Raw genomic sequence first — 14,697 nt, 5'->3', positions numbered from 1 at the left:
TGGGTGATGTAGGTAGATGGCTGCTAGTAATAGTATGAGAAAAGTTGTTGCTTGGATGAATTATCTACAGGGTAGGAGGAAGGTTCGGTTGATAATGGAGTATCTAGGAACTAGCTGATGCTTGCTAGGATTGGATCGATTGTTTCCTCCCTCTCTCTTAGTACTACCGTGTATTGTTCTGTTTGTTCTCTCTTTTCTGTGTGCATTTTCCCTTTTACTTTTTTGATCTATCTCTCTGATTTTCGTGTGTTCTTTTGCTACTTGGTGTAGGGCTATATTTATAGGCTTAAATCCATAGAACCACATACTCGAAAGAAATTCCAATTCCCTTCAAACTTTAATTCAACTCAACCTTTTCCAATCCATCTCAAACTCTCAATCCCAGTTTTACACAAATTCAACCACTTATTTTTTCCTCTTTTTTTTGTATTTTGTATTTTTTAATTATTATTTTTTTAAACAAAATCAAGCCATGTAGACCCCTAGACAAATTTGAGTGTCTATAGCTGCCCATCTTTGCATATTTTCTATGAAACAGGAATTGTGCAAAAACGTAGACAACCCAATCAAAAATCAACTCAACTCATTTTTTTTCTTTTCTTTTGCTTTTTTAAGCGTACTCAGACTTCTGGAATAACATAAAAACTTCTTTAAATAAAGGCTCCACAACTTTTGAGAAATAAATAAAGCTCCTCTAAGTAGAGGCTCCATGACTTTGAAAAAGTAAATAAGGCTCTTCTAATTAGAGGCTCAACGATTTTAAAAAAGTAAATAAGGCTCTTCTAATCAGAGACTCAACAACTTTAAAAAAGCAAATAAGGCTCCTCTAATCATAGGCCCAACGACTTTGAAAAAATAAATAAGGCACCTCTAACTAGAGGCTCAATGACTTTGGAAAAGTAAATAATGCTCCTTTAATCAGAGGCTCAATGACTTTGAAAAAGGTAAATAAAGCTCTTCTAATCAGAGGCTTAACGACTTTGAAAAAGTAAATAAGACTTCTCTAATCAGAGGTTCAACGACTTTGAAAAAGTAAATAAGGCTCCTTAACAATCTTGTCCAGAGGAGTCATAGATCGTGTCTAAAGAAATTTTAAAATATTATGCCAGAAAGTCTTACAAATCATTCCTAATATTGAGAAATATCATTTTTCAAGGATCAAAATTTTACCTTGAAGGTCTTTTTTTTTTTCAAATGAGAAGTTGAAATTTTTTTCTTGGAAAGTTTTCATATTTATCTTCTCTATGGAAAATATTGAAATATCCTTACTTTATGCACTGGACATTCTCACACGTAATGCATACTATGCACTAAACATTCAAAATACAATGCATGCTATACTTTCCTCCAAAAATTTAAAATTTCGTGTCATGAAAACTCTTAGACTTTCATCCAAGTCAAACTTTGTCATGATAATGATGCAAATGCTTTTCTAATGATGCAAATGTAGCAGTCTAGATTCTCACAATACTACAAACATCATATTATAAATCATGATTCATATGTTCTTTGCCTAATGCAAGTGCTTAGCCTAGCCAAATAACATACATGTAATGCTGATATCACTAACATTAATGTCATGAAATCATAATTAATTGTGGCATCATAGTTCTCAAAGCTCTACCATCTCATATTTTTCCCTTTTTAGCTTCTCCGCACTAGCCATTTTTAAAAAAATTCTATCAATTGATCCATTTTATTTCTATCATTTAATCATAACTCACAGGTTTCTCAGCATTAGCAATTTCAGAACAAATTTTATCTATTGATTCATATTATTTTCAACACAACTCATAGGCTTCTTAGTATTAGCAATTTTAAAATAAATTTCATCCACTAATCCACATTGTTTTCATCATTTGATTACAACTCACAAGTTATGTCGATCAATCTATCACCATATTCATCATTTGGCCACATTATGTGTCGTTTCAAATAACTTTTTTAGGTTTCAACCATCTCTTTTTTTGCTCTCTATCATCTTGGATTTCCTTTCAAAAGAATACATAAGTCTTTTATGAATATCATCATTCATTCATTATCATTTCAAACTAAGAAAAATATAATACAATCATACATTTTCTTGATTTATTTTGGGGATGCAAAAATAAGATAACACAAGGTGAATTAGAAAAAAGGTAATCAATGAGAAGTGAGTCTTGTATAAAAATAAATTGACAAAAGAACAAATTCAAAGCATGTCATTAGGATGAATGGTACAACAATGTCCAAACAATGAATATTTAGACAATGCTTAACATTAATCCAGAATTCTTTTTCAAAAATTCTTTCCATTAACTTTCAAAATCAATTTTAAGCTCATTAAACTTTACCGTAGCTTTGAAAGATCTTCAGGTGTCTTTGATCTTTTATATATTAAACTGTCTATCCAACTCTTAGCTCAAAGGTTTTTCTACCCAAATCATTTTTTTGAATTTTCAATTTGAGTTTTTTTTCTCTCTCCTTTCACATTTTTTCATTTTTTTTATTTTATTATTTTATTTTTTTCATTTTTCCCCCACACATTTATCTTTAAAACACATAGCATGATCTTATGGTTCTACCATAAGCATGCCTTAGCCCAACATATGATCATTTAATTCGAGCATTCACATTTAATCAAAATAGACTTTTAAAGGTTGTAATGTAGATTATGGTGAGGGGTCATAAAAGAAATGGATAAAATAGGCTCAAAACACATGTTGAAATGGTTCAAACCCAAATGATCATTTCTCATCATTTGATGTAATTTGGCACTTTTCCCCATATCATTCCATTGCTTTTTTCATTCATCTTATTTCTCGCAAAAAGATTCTCATTACTTTACCCTAACTTATTTGTGGCATTCATTTTTTTTATTTTTTATTTTTTTAACTTCTATCTTTGAGACCTTTTGTGATCTTTAGCCTCTTTTCTTTTCAAGCATGTTCTTCTCAAAATTTACCCTTCAGTATGGAGGGTGATCCTTGATTAGGGTTATTTAGAAAAAGAAATCCTAATAGGCTTAAAAGAAATAACAATGACTGGTTTTACAAATGGTAAAAGAAAGATGACCATTTTTCATCTCAAATGTGAATGCTTTCCTTGAAAATAATCTATTAAACAAAAACAAGTTCATGGATCTTTATAAAAAACTGTATATTTTCAAGATATATCTATTTTATATCTACCAATAGCTTGTTACTTTTGCTCAAATAGTCTTCACAAATTGAATTTTGTCAATATGAATGAGTTTCCAAAATTAAATCTCAAAGTTAATGTTATCATTGTCTAGACATTCATCGTTTGGAATTTAAGAATGGAAATAAAAAGATATGAGAAATAACAAAGCATAGAATAATGGTTTGGGCAAAAGAGAAAATTTAATGAAATGCATCAACTTGTCTTTTATTAAAATGATAACAAATGAAATCTTATTACATAAAATAATTCCTAAAATTCTTTGAAAGAAAATCCAAAATGACAAACAACATCCAACCAGCCTAAACATCTTTTTCCTTTTCAAAATTATGTTCTCATGTAATCAAGTGAAGGATTTTTATTGACATTTAGCCCCCTTATTTATTGCAGCTCTCCAAGTCTTTTCAGATCACACTTATTCTTGATCTTCACTTGAAGCATTAACATAGCATTAGGCATTAGATTGCCACTAGCATTAGGCATCGATATCCCTCTTGTATCAAAGTTGATCATTCCATCTTTGATCAATCGTTGCACTTTATGCTTTAGAGCAGTGTAATTTTTAGTGGAATGACCAGCAATTCCAAAGTTTTAGTCACAATAAACTGTAAGATCATACCACTTAGGATAAAATGACTTGAGTGACTCCAAACATCTAGAGGCAATCAAGTGATTAGTATAGAGCTCTCAGTATAACTCCGTATAAGTCATAGAGATTAGATCAAATACGAGTTTTTTTTAGGGAGTTCGTAGCTCTCGTGAACCACTTATTGGATTAGCAAAATGAATCTGGGGTCTTATAAGAGGTTAAGTGTTAGGCTATCTATGGGAGCAGGCTAATTTGTTGATGGGTGAGATGGTTGTAGAGAAGGCTGATATGGGTAGGGTAAGGTATTATTCACAGTAGGATAGTATAGGGAATAACTTTGTGGTGGATAGGGTTGATATCCCCTAAACTGGCTATCAAAACTCACGATTTGAGCTTTAGTCTTTTTCTTTTTTGGCACCTTTTTGGTTTTCCTTCTTTCTAAATTGCTATTTTTAATGGCATTCTCAATGATTTCACTTGCGATCACCATATAAACAAAATTTTTTGTGGCATTCTCTATCATATTTTCATAATAAAAAGATTTTAAAGTACTACAAACAACACTGTGGTTTTTTTCTTAGTTAGAGGAGGTTGTACCTAAGTAGCTATGTCCCTCAACCTCTGGGCATACTCTTTGAATGATTCAATTGCCTTCTTTTTCATATTCTACAAAGACAGGCGATCAGGGGCTAAGTTTATGATATGTCGATACTTATTAATGAAGTCATGGGCCATATCACTCTAAGACTGAATACGAGTTTTGTCCAGTTAAATATACCACTTAGCAGTAGAGCTCATAGGGTTATCTTGAAAAACATGCATTGATATTTTTTCATTATTAGCTTGGGCAGTCATTTTTTGATAGTACATGTAATGTGGGTCTTTAGACACTTTGTATCATCATACTTTTTAAACTTTAAAACCTTAAACTTTGAAGGAATAATGACATCTGGGACTAAACAGAGCCCAACATCATCTACTAAACCATAAAAATTAATTCTCCTTATGGCTCGCAACCTTTCCTTTAACAAATTCTTCTTCTATTCAGCTTTTGAGCCTTCTAAAGTCTTTTTCTCCTTAGGCCTCAATTTTTTTTCTCTTTTGGATCATCCAAGTTGAAGATTGATACTAGTTTTACTACCTTCTCAATAAAGATGGAATTTACATAACTCTGGTACTATCCTAGGTTTGAACCTGATGGCATTCCAAGGTATGTATACCTTATAGGATATGTGAACTACTGTGATGGTGGGTCTTGTGTGGATTAGGCTTGATACGGTCCAAAACCAAAAGGGTACAAAGGGTCAGTCACCTTTTACAATGGATGATCTTGTTGGCTAGTATTTTTTTTGTACCCTTTCCTTTGTTCAATTTGTTCAAAACATCCAGGATTTTACTCAACTCGCCTTCAAGCTTTTCTTGAGCTTTCTCTATTCTTTCAAGACAATTAGAATTTTTTTGTTCCATTTGTCTGGCTCGAGCTCTGGTATTATATTGGTGAGTTAATTGTGTGGGATTCTTGGTTAGTGGAGCTATTCTTGAACCTTGAATACCATAGTTATGATAAGAAATTATATGCTTTATATACAATGCATGTAATATACATTTTCATGGATGTAAGTATGAGATCTGATTTATCAATAACTACTGTGTGGCAAATATTTCCTATATGAAAATGATGCAAAATGCACAATGTTACACATGACAAGGAAAGTGAGGCATGCACAAGGTCAAACAAACAAAATGGTTAGATCAAAAACTATTCCTTCTTGTGTCTTAACTTTGGATTACATCTATCAACATGTGAGAATGGCTTTATCTTAAGGTAGGCCTCTTAAGTGTAGATTATATGTAGGGTTAGGTGACTTTGACCACTAAAGGTTCTCAAATTGCTCCTTACATCATTGTCCATCATAGACTAGTAAGACATTCTAATCTTTACCTATCACAAGCTACCAATGAAAAGGATTCAATTTGAGTGAGAGTATTTCCCTAGCTATTGTAGAGATTATCATCTCACGAAAGCATAGGTACTTTACTCACTCCTAAAAGGCACGAAGCTCGGGTATGAAGCTCAAGTACTGCAAATGCAGGTGATAGTGTGTGTAAAAGAACATATAATTGTCAACCCCCATAAATAAAATACAAGACAGAAAAGAAAAAACATTAGTAAACAAACAAATAACATATCATTACATATTAAAATCCTTAGACCTAAGGATAGGATAAATCTAAAATTATTATGACTCGACTCTCTATAGCCTCCCCAGTGGAGTTGTCAAACTATCATAACATATAGATCCAAAAATCTATAGCTAGACTTAATAAATAAAATCACCACCAATCTTTTTTAACTAGGTGTGATTGGCCACCTAGTGAATTTATACTTTTAAAGAGCTCTTGAGCCTAACCAAGGGTCCTTAAAAGAATAGATTTAGTCTACTAATTAGAACAGGGTTCAAGAGTTCGGTTACATATAGGGATTACCATTTGAAATTTCAAGAGTTCGGCTACAAGAGTTCAAATGAAAAGGCTCCATCATCGAAAAAAATTTAATTATTTTTTTTAAATTTTTTTGGTTTGTTTTCTTTATTAAAAATAAATCTAATTATTACGTCATTTGGGCCAAATTAGAAATATCTTCTCACCTAAAACTTTCTTAGATAATCATCAATTTACGATTACTAAGAATTTCATCCTCAAAATTTATTTTTATTTTATTTTTATTTCTAAATTTTTCACCATTTGGTCTAATTTAGAAATTTTTTTTGCAAAGAAATTAATATGACAATTATTTTTATTGAAATTTCATTTAAATTCTTCCACCATTTAGGAAAAATTTAAAAAAATTTCTCTCCTAGAGATTTCTTAGAAACTTTACCATTGGAAATTTCTAAGAAACTTATCATTGGGTAATTATCAAATATTTTCAATCAAATTTTTATATTTGGAAAAGAATACAATTACTTTTATTGAAATTTCATCTAAATTATTCCACCATTTGGGGCAAATTTAGAGAAGTTTCTCATCTAGAGATTTCTTAATAAATTTTTCATTTGAAATTTCTAAGATTCTCATCCTTGGATAATTTGTATCTAATTTCAAAATTTTTATTAATATTTTTTATTTTATTTTTTTAGTTTTTTATTTGAAAATAAATATTAATTATTGTTATTGAAACTTTTTCTAAATTATTCCATTATTTGGGACAAATTTAGAAAAAGTTTCTCACTTAGGAATTTTATAGAAATTTACCATTTGAAATCTCTAAAAATTCCATCATTGGATAATTAGCATCTATTTTCAAAAAATTACTTTTTTTTATTTTTTTAACTTTTTTCTAATTTTTCCTAAAATTTAATCATTCCAAAAAAATTATAAAAATAAATAAACAAATAAGATAACCAAATAAATAAATACCAAAATATAATATTATTATATATTTTGTCCATATCAAATATAAAAATACTTTTTAAGAATTATACATAAAATAAAGTGACTAAATAATCAAATAAAGAATGATGAACTAAGAAAAGTTAGAAAAAGTACCAAAGTTTGACTAAAATGAGACAAGCACATGGGCCTCCCTGAAAAGTCCTCAAATTAATTCAAGCTTTATCAAGTCACTTTACTTTCCTTGTTTTTTCACTTACCCTTCCTGTGTAATTTCTCTTTTAGGCAAAAAAAACCCTTCTTTTGTATTATTTCCAGTGCCTTTTTCTCCCTCTATCTCTCTATAAAAAGTACTAGAAACCTAGCCTTAAAAAAATGGTGGGTGATGTAGGTAGTTGGCTACTAGCAATAGCACGAGGAAAGTTGTGGCTTGGATGAATTATTTGCAGGGTAAGAGGAAGGTTCGACTGACAATGGAGTATCTAGGAACTAACTGATGCTTGCTGGGATTAGATCGATTGTTTCCTCCCTTTTTATCAGTATTACCGTGTATTATTCTGTTTGTTCTCTCTTTTTTGTGTGTATTTTTCCCTCTACTTTTTTTATCTGTGTAGACACCCATCTGTATTTGGGGTAAATTGAGGTTGATTTTCTTTATTATTATCACTTTTTACTTTAGTATAGTATGCTATTTTATAACATAATGTATTATTATTAGCATTATATAGTATAGTATATAGTATAGTATTTTATATTATAGTATTTTGTATTTATGTATACTATTATTATTATTATTATATTAATATTATTCGCATTATTTTTTTGCTCTTTTCCTTTTTGTTTGAATCTGCTCATGAATAAAAAAATCTAAATCTGAGATTGGTCAAACTAGAACCTCAACAGCGTAATCAAAAAGCTTTAATACGAAACCAAATTGGTATAATTGCTGGGACCTAAGATCATGCTCGAACAAAATCCAATCCCAGGATTCAAGCTTGGGATGATTCTGTCCATTTCCTAAAGATGCTTCTTAGAGCTGTCTATAAATTGAACCAAAGAACAAAGGAACAAACAAATGAGGGAATTTTTGGAGAAAATAAGGTTTGAAAAATTTCTGGGAGTAGGTTTCTAAGATTCTGGGAAAAGGTAGTTTCTAGAATTTTGAATTGTAGGATTCTACGATTGATTTTGAGTTTTGGATTCGATTTTAGGCCTCTAGGGGTTTTAAAAGGTTTCTGGAGGAATTTTGGAAAATTTAGGAAAAATTTTCTTTTTGGAAAATTCTAGAATTTTAGAAGAACATATGAATTTTTCGATGAAGTTTTCGATGGGAGTTTGAAGTTTTCGACAAGATTCCAACAAGATTTCTAGAATTCGATAAAGTTTTTAGATTTTGGTAAAGTTTATGGGTAGGTTTTAGAGAGAGAAGAAAGAGTTTTTGGGTTAGAGAGAGTGTGGGCAAATGGTTTCTAAAGCTATACGTAGAGACTTAGCTTTTATACTGGTCCAAAATAACAGTGTTTTGAACACCCTAGATTCGCGCGTCTACTCAGCAACCCGCATGAAGATCCATGTGCAGACCTAACCTGTTTTACAAGGTTTCCTTTTTCATTTTCATTTTATTTTTTTATTTTCATTTATTTCCATATTTTAAGTTTTATTTTATTTTCAATTTTTTTATTATTTTATTTTACTGGTTTTTTTTTATTTATTTCATTTAGTAATCCATTTAAAAAAAAAAAAGGAAAAAAAATCTTTTCTTTCTGGAAAGTAGAATAAGCAAAGAAAAAGTCTTTTCCAATAAGATAAAAAGAAAAACAAAGTAATTAGTCTAAAAAAAAATCTTTTTCAAATAAAATTATGGAATTTACCAAACTATTAAAAAATTTCATAAATCAGTCTTTTTCAAAAAAAATAATAAATAAATAATTTTCATCATCTAAACTATTTGAGGATTATCTTTCAAATTAAGTCCTACCAAACTATTAGGAGACTTAATGAAATCCACAAAATTTTTACAAATCTTTTTACAATAAAATCTCACCAAACTATTGAGAGATCTACTTCAAAATAAGTTTTACCAAACTATTAGGAGACTTTACTAATTTTTTGGAATAAAATAAATAAATCAATCCAACGATTGAGCCTCTTCAAAGTGGGATACTAGTCTCCATGAATACTCATGAGGTAAAGGAATTATCTTAAATTACTACCAAACTATTGGGACAATTTTAAGATATATTTTCAATATTAAATTATTTGGTGAAAAATAAATATGATCAAGGCTTGGATAATTAGAAGTCAAGCTAGTACCATCCATTGGATAGGCATCGTATGGGTGCTATAACGTTCCTCATGCATAACTGTACTTCGAACCTAACATCTGGTTTAATGGACCAGAATGTGCTTCAGGTGACCAATCGCACTTAAACAAAAAAAGATTGGTGGTGATTCCTTTCAGCCATGTCTAGCGGTAAGTTTATGGATCTATATGTTATGATGACTCCACTGGAGAAATTGTGAGTCACACCAGTAAACGATTTCTTAATATCTAAGCGTTGCTTAATAAATTTGAAATTATTTTATTCCTTTTCATTGCTTATACTTGCTTAATTATTTATTCTTATTTTCTTTTCATTGTTTACACTTGCTAATTATTCATTTGCTTTTCTTTTTATTCATTGCTTATATTTGTTAAATTATTTATTTATTGTATATATATTTGTCATTCATTTGCATATGCATAATATAAGATTTCCACCCAAGCTCTACCTTTAAGAATGAGTGAAGTACCTATGCCCTCGTGAGATTTCATGTCTCCGTATGAGCTTGTGAAACACTTCCACTTAGATTGAACCATTTCCATTTGTAGCTTATTATGGGTGAGAATTCGGGTGCCTTACTAGTCTGTGATTGACTATGATGTAAGGAACAATTTGAGAACTTTTTAGAATTAACCCAAACTGCATATAGTTAACCTTAAGAGCCCATCCATAGATAGAGCCTTACTCTTCCACCCTTTATAGACAATCTAAAATTCAAGGTCTTGCTATTATCTTACTTGCTATACGGTGCTTATTCTATGCTTTTTATTGAAATGACTAACTAATTTTTTTATCTTCTTTTATTTCTTTTCCTCTTGTGCATATTCATAAACATACTCACAGATTGCATAGTGTTCTTGCCCTAAAAGTCATTTCAACAAAAGCTCTCATGGACTCCATAGAACATCAGGTTTGTGCCTTATCTATACTTTTCAAATGCGATTCTCCCTTAGATGTAAAGATAGAATTAGAGAAAAAGTAACAAGAAAAAAGAGATTGCTTACCACCTGGTCATGTCTCCACACTATCAAAGGAAGTTTGTTTGCTCATTAAATAGAATGATTTAAAAAGCTTATCAGGCATATGGAATAGCATGACTCCTTTAAGTCAAGAAGCTTTTTGTCAAAAGTTTGGGCATATTGCATGCCTCGTATCAGTGGATATTGATAACTCCCTTATTAAGGTAATGGTACAGTTTTGGGATCCTTCCTATCATTGCTTTATCTTTAATGAGGTTAATTTTGTGCCAACGATAGCAGGGTATTCAACTTTAGTAGGTATGCATTTACCATATCCAGACAGAATATATGTGAAGAAGTATAAATCAAGAAATCATAGGAAGTTGCTCCAGATTCTAGGAGTAAGAAAAGAGATCATCAATTCATATATTCGAGAAAAAGAAAGCATAAGGGTATCTAATGGAAAATTCTCTAAGATTTCGTTATTAAAAAGTTAGATAATGATCAAGGAATGAATGTGTTTGCTCTAGCCATTTATGGGATGGTTATCTTCCACAAAGTCTTGGGCCATATTGAGATAAAAGTGGTTGATCTATTTGAGCAATTGAGATGAGGTGTAATCCTTCACTAGCTATCTTGGCAGAAACCATCAGATCTCTAAACTTTTGTATACAAAATAATAAGGCAAGATTCCTAGGTTGCATACCATTACTATATCTATGGATGAAAAGTCATTTCGAATGCAAGAAGAATACTTTCTCCAAGCTTTATTTTCAAAGTCGAGTCCCAATTAGGGAGTTTTGTCAAAGTATTTGGCCAGAAGCAAAGACTCAAAAGGAGTGAAAATATCTGTTGCAATAGCTCATAGCCAATCAAGTAAAATGGTTAGCTCCATGGATGAATAGAGAACCTATGTTGTATCAATGTGAAGATGAGATAGGGGTTCCACTTTTAGAGACATATGGAATAGGATGACTCATTTAAGTCAAGAAGCTTTTTGTCAAAAATTTGGGCATATTGTATGCCTTTTATAAGTGGATATTGCTAACTCCCTCATTAGGGCAATGGTACAATTATGGGATCCTTCCTATCATTGCTTTATCTTTAATAAGGTTAATTTTGTGCCAATGATAGAAGGGTATTCAACTTTATTAGGGCAATGGTACAATTATGGGATCCTTCCTATCATTGCTTTATCTTTAATAAGGTTAATTTTGTGCCAATGATAGAAAGGTATTCAACTTTAATAGGTATGCATCTACCATATCTAGACAAAATATATGTGAAGAAGTATAAATTAGGAAATCATAGGAAGCTAGTCCAGATTCTAGGAGTAAGAAAAGAGATCATCAATTCATACATTCAAGAAAAAGAAAGCATAAGGGTATCCAATGGAAAATTCTTCGAGATTGTGTTCTTAAAAATTTGGATAATGATCAAGGAATGAATGTATTTGTTCTAGCCATTTATGGGATGGTCATCTTCCCCAAAGTCTTAGGCCATATTGAGATAGAAGTGGTTGATCTATTTGAGCAAATTGAGATAGGGTGTAATCTTTCACTAGCTATCTTGGCAGAAACCATCAGATCTCTAAACTTTTGTAGACAAATTAACAATGCAAGATTCCTAGGTTACATACCATTACTATATCTGTGGATGAAAAGTCATTTCGAATGCAAGAAGAATACTTTTTCCAAGCTTTATTTTCAAAGTCGAGTCCCAATTAAGGAGTTTTGTCAAAGTATTTGGCCAGAAGCAAAGACTCAGAAGGAGTGCAAATATCTACTGCAACAACTCACAGCCGATCAAGTAAAATGGTTAGCTCCATGGATGAACAGGGAGCCTATGTTGAATCAATGTAGAAATGAGATAGGGGTTCCACTTTTAGGATTATAAGGGTTGACGAGTTATGCACCACTAATGGTAAGGAGACAGCATGGAGTCAAACAGTTTACTCTTAAGACTTATAAGCTCAGCCAGTTTGACTATTCATATGGAGAGCCTGAAACTTTTTAAAAGATTGATAGCATGATCAAGGCCTGAAAGAGGCCCAAGAGAGTAAGTTCTAGACCATTTACTGATAAGGCCACCCAAAGATATCTGATTTGGAGAATCGAAAGGGGCCAAGAGGTGGCACCTATGCCCAAAGATCATTGTTAGAAAATAGACCATAAGTCAGATGATGTGCCTCTAGAACTAAAGTCTACAAGTAGAGAACATGAAGCAAAGAGAGAGAAACTAACATAAGAGATTTTGAAGCTCTAGGGAGAAAAGAAAAAGTAGCAGAACAAAGCAAAAAAACTAGAAATCCAAATCCATAAGATTTTTAAGGAATATAGCAAAGCCCAAAAAGTTGTCTAAGAATGGGATGATGCCCTAAAAGAATTAAGAAAGCTATAACAAGAACATAAGAGGTTGCACGTACAGGTATAGGCTAAAGAAATAAACAACACAGATCTAACCAGTGAGAATAATGAGTTGAAGAGAGAATGTTCACAAATAGAAGATGATTATGTCAAAATTCAGCAGGAAAATGAAATGCTCTTAAACTACATTTTGACCCTGAAATTAAAGTTAGATGAATAACGAAGCCACATCAGAACACTCACAGAACAACATAAAGAATTATCTTATCAAATGTGGTGCAGCAAAAGAGAAAGGTTGGAAAGACAAAGGTACATAGAGCATCTCATAACATATATAGGCAAATCAGTAATTAAGGTAGGTGAAATGGCAGAAGAGGTTAAGGCACTAAAAGCTTGAGTCACACTAGCAAAGGAGCATGGATAGAGACTACTAAACTTCATTAAGAAAGCTAAAGATCAGTATGAGCAGATTAGGCATCTTATAGAGAAATAGTATTAGATTTGATGTAAAACAAACTTCTGCGGAATAATGAAAGTTCACTTTTATTGAAAATTTTAAGAGGTAAATATCTTTTTTATTTTCTTTTCTTTTTTCATGCATTGCATTACATTCATTCATTAGCATAGCATTATCACTAATTTTCAATCATGGTACCAAGGTGCAAAAATAGCTACACATTCATACTGTCATAACGTCTAGATTCGAGGATCTATCGCTAGACATTGACTTAAGGGAGTCGCCACCAATCTTTTTTTATCTAGGTGTGATTGGCCACCTAAAGAATCTGTCCTTTCAGGGAACACCTAAGTTCAGGGGTCCCTAAAAGAATAGGTTCAGGTCTACTAACCAGAACAAGGTTCGGGAGTTTGGTTACATGTGAGAAAGGTTATAGCACCCTCACAATGCCCATCAAAAGATGGTACTAGCTTAAATTTGTGTTATCCAATGAGCCTTAAAATTTTACCAAGTAATTAGTTATTGAAAATTATTCTCAATTGACTCTAATACTTTTAGCAAAAAATTGAGAAAATTCCCTCACCTCAGGAGTATGCAAGAAAAACTACTGTTTCACTTGCAGAGGCTCCATCGTCGGATTATTTAAAGAAAAATCAAAATCAAAATCAAAATAAAAAAGGAAGGAAAGAATGATTGTTTTTGTGCAGGGAAAATTGATACTTTCAACTTTTCCCAAAAAATATTCTTTTGAAACTTTAATTTAGAGGAAAATTGATACTTTCAACTTTTCCCCAAAAATATTTTTTTTGGAAATTTTGATTTTCAAGGAAAATTGATACTTTCAACTTTTCCTCAAAAATATTTTTGGAAACTTTGATTTTCAAGAAAAATTGATACTTTCAACTTTTCCCCAAAAATATTTTTGAAAAACTTTGATTTTCAAGGAAAATTGATACTTTCAACTTTTCCTCAAAAACCCCTTTTTTTTTTGAAAATTTATTTTTAAGGAAAATTGATACTTTCAACTTTTCCCCAAAAATCTTTTTTTGAAAATTTATTTTCAAGGAAAATTGATACTTTCAACTTTTCCCTAAAAATATTTTTTTGATTTTTATTTAAAGAAAATAAAATAATAAAACAAAATAAAAGTGAAAATAAAAAAAATAAAATAAAAAAAGTAAAACAAAAATAAAAAAATAAAATAAAGGTAAAAAGGATACTAAATAAATCTAATCTAATAAATAAATAATAAATAAATAAATAAAATAATAAATAAAATTCAAAAAAAAAAAAAACCTGGAGCGACTCGGAGTACGGCTCGGCTCGGCTCGGCTCAGCTCGACTCAAGGAAGAGAAAACGGCTCGGAGAAGCGGCTTAGGACCTCGGCTCGACTCGGCTATCGGCTCGAAAGGGGAAAACACGCACAGG

Source organism: Durio zibethinus, chromosome 3 (genome assembly GCF_047325235.1).
Source record: "Durio zibethinus cultivar Kanyao isolate XHJ-2024 chromosome 3, ASM4732523v1, whole genome shotgun sequence".
Classification (NCBI taxonomy): Eukaryota; Viridiplantae; Streptophyta; class Magnoliopsida; order Malvales; family Malvaceae; genus Durio; species Durio zibethinus.
The sequence above is the reverse complement of the archived record's forward strand: the minus strand, read 5'-3'. Positions refer to the sequence as shown.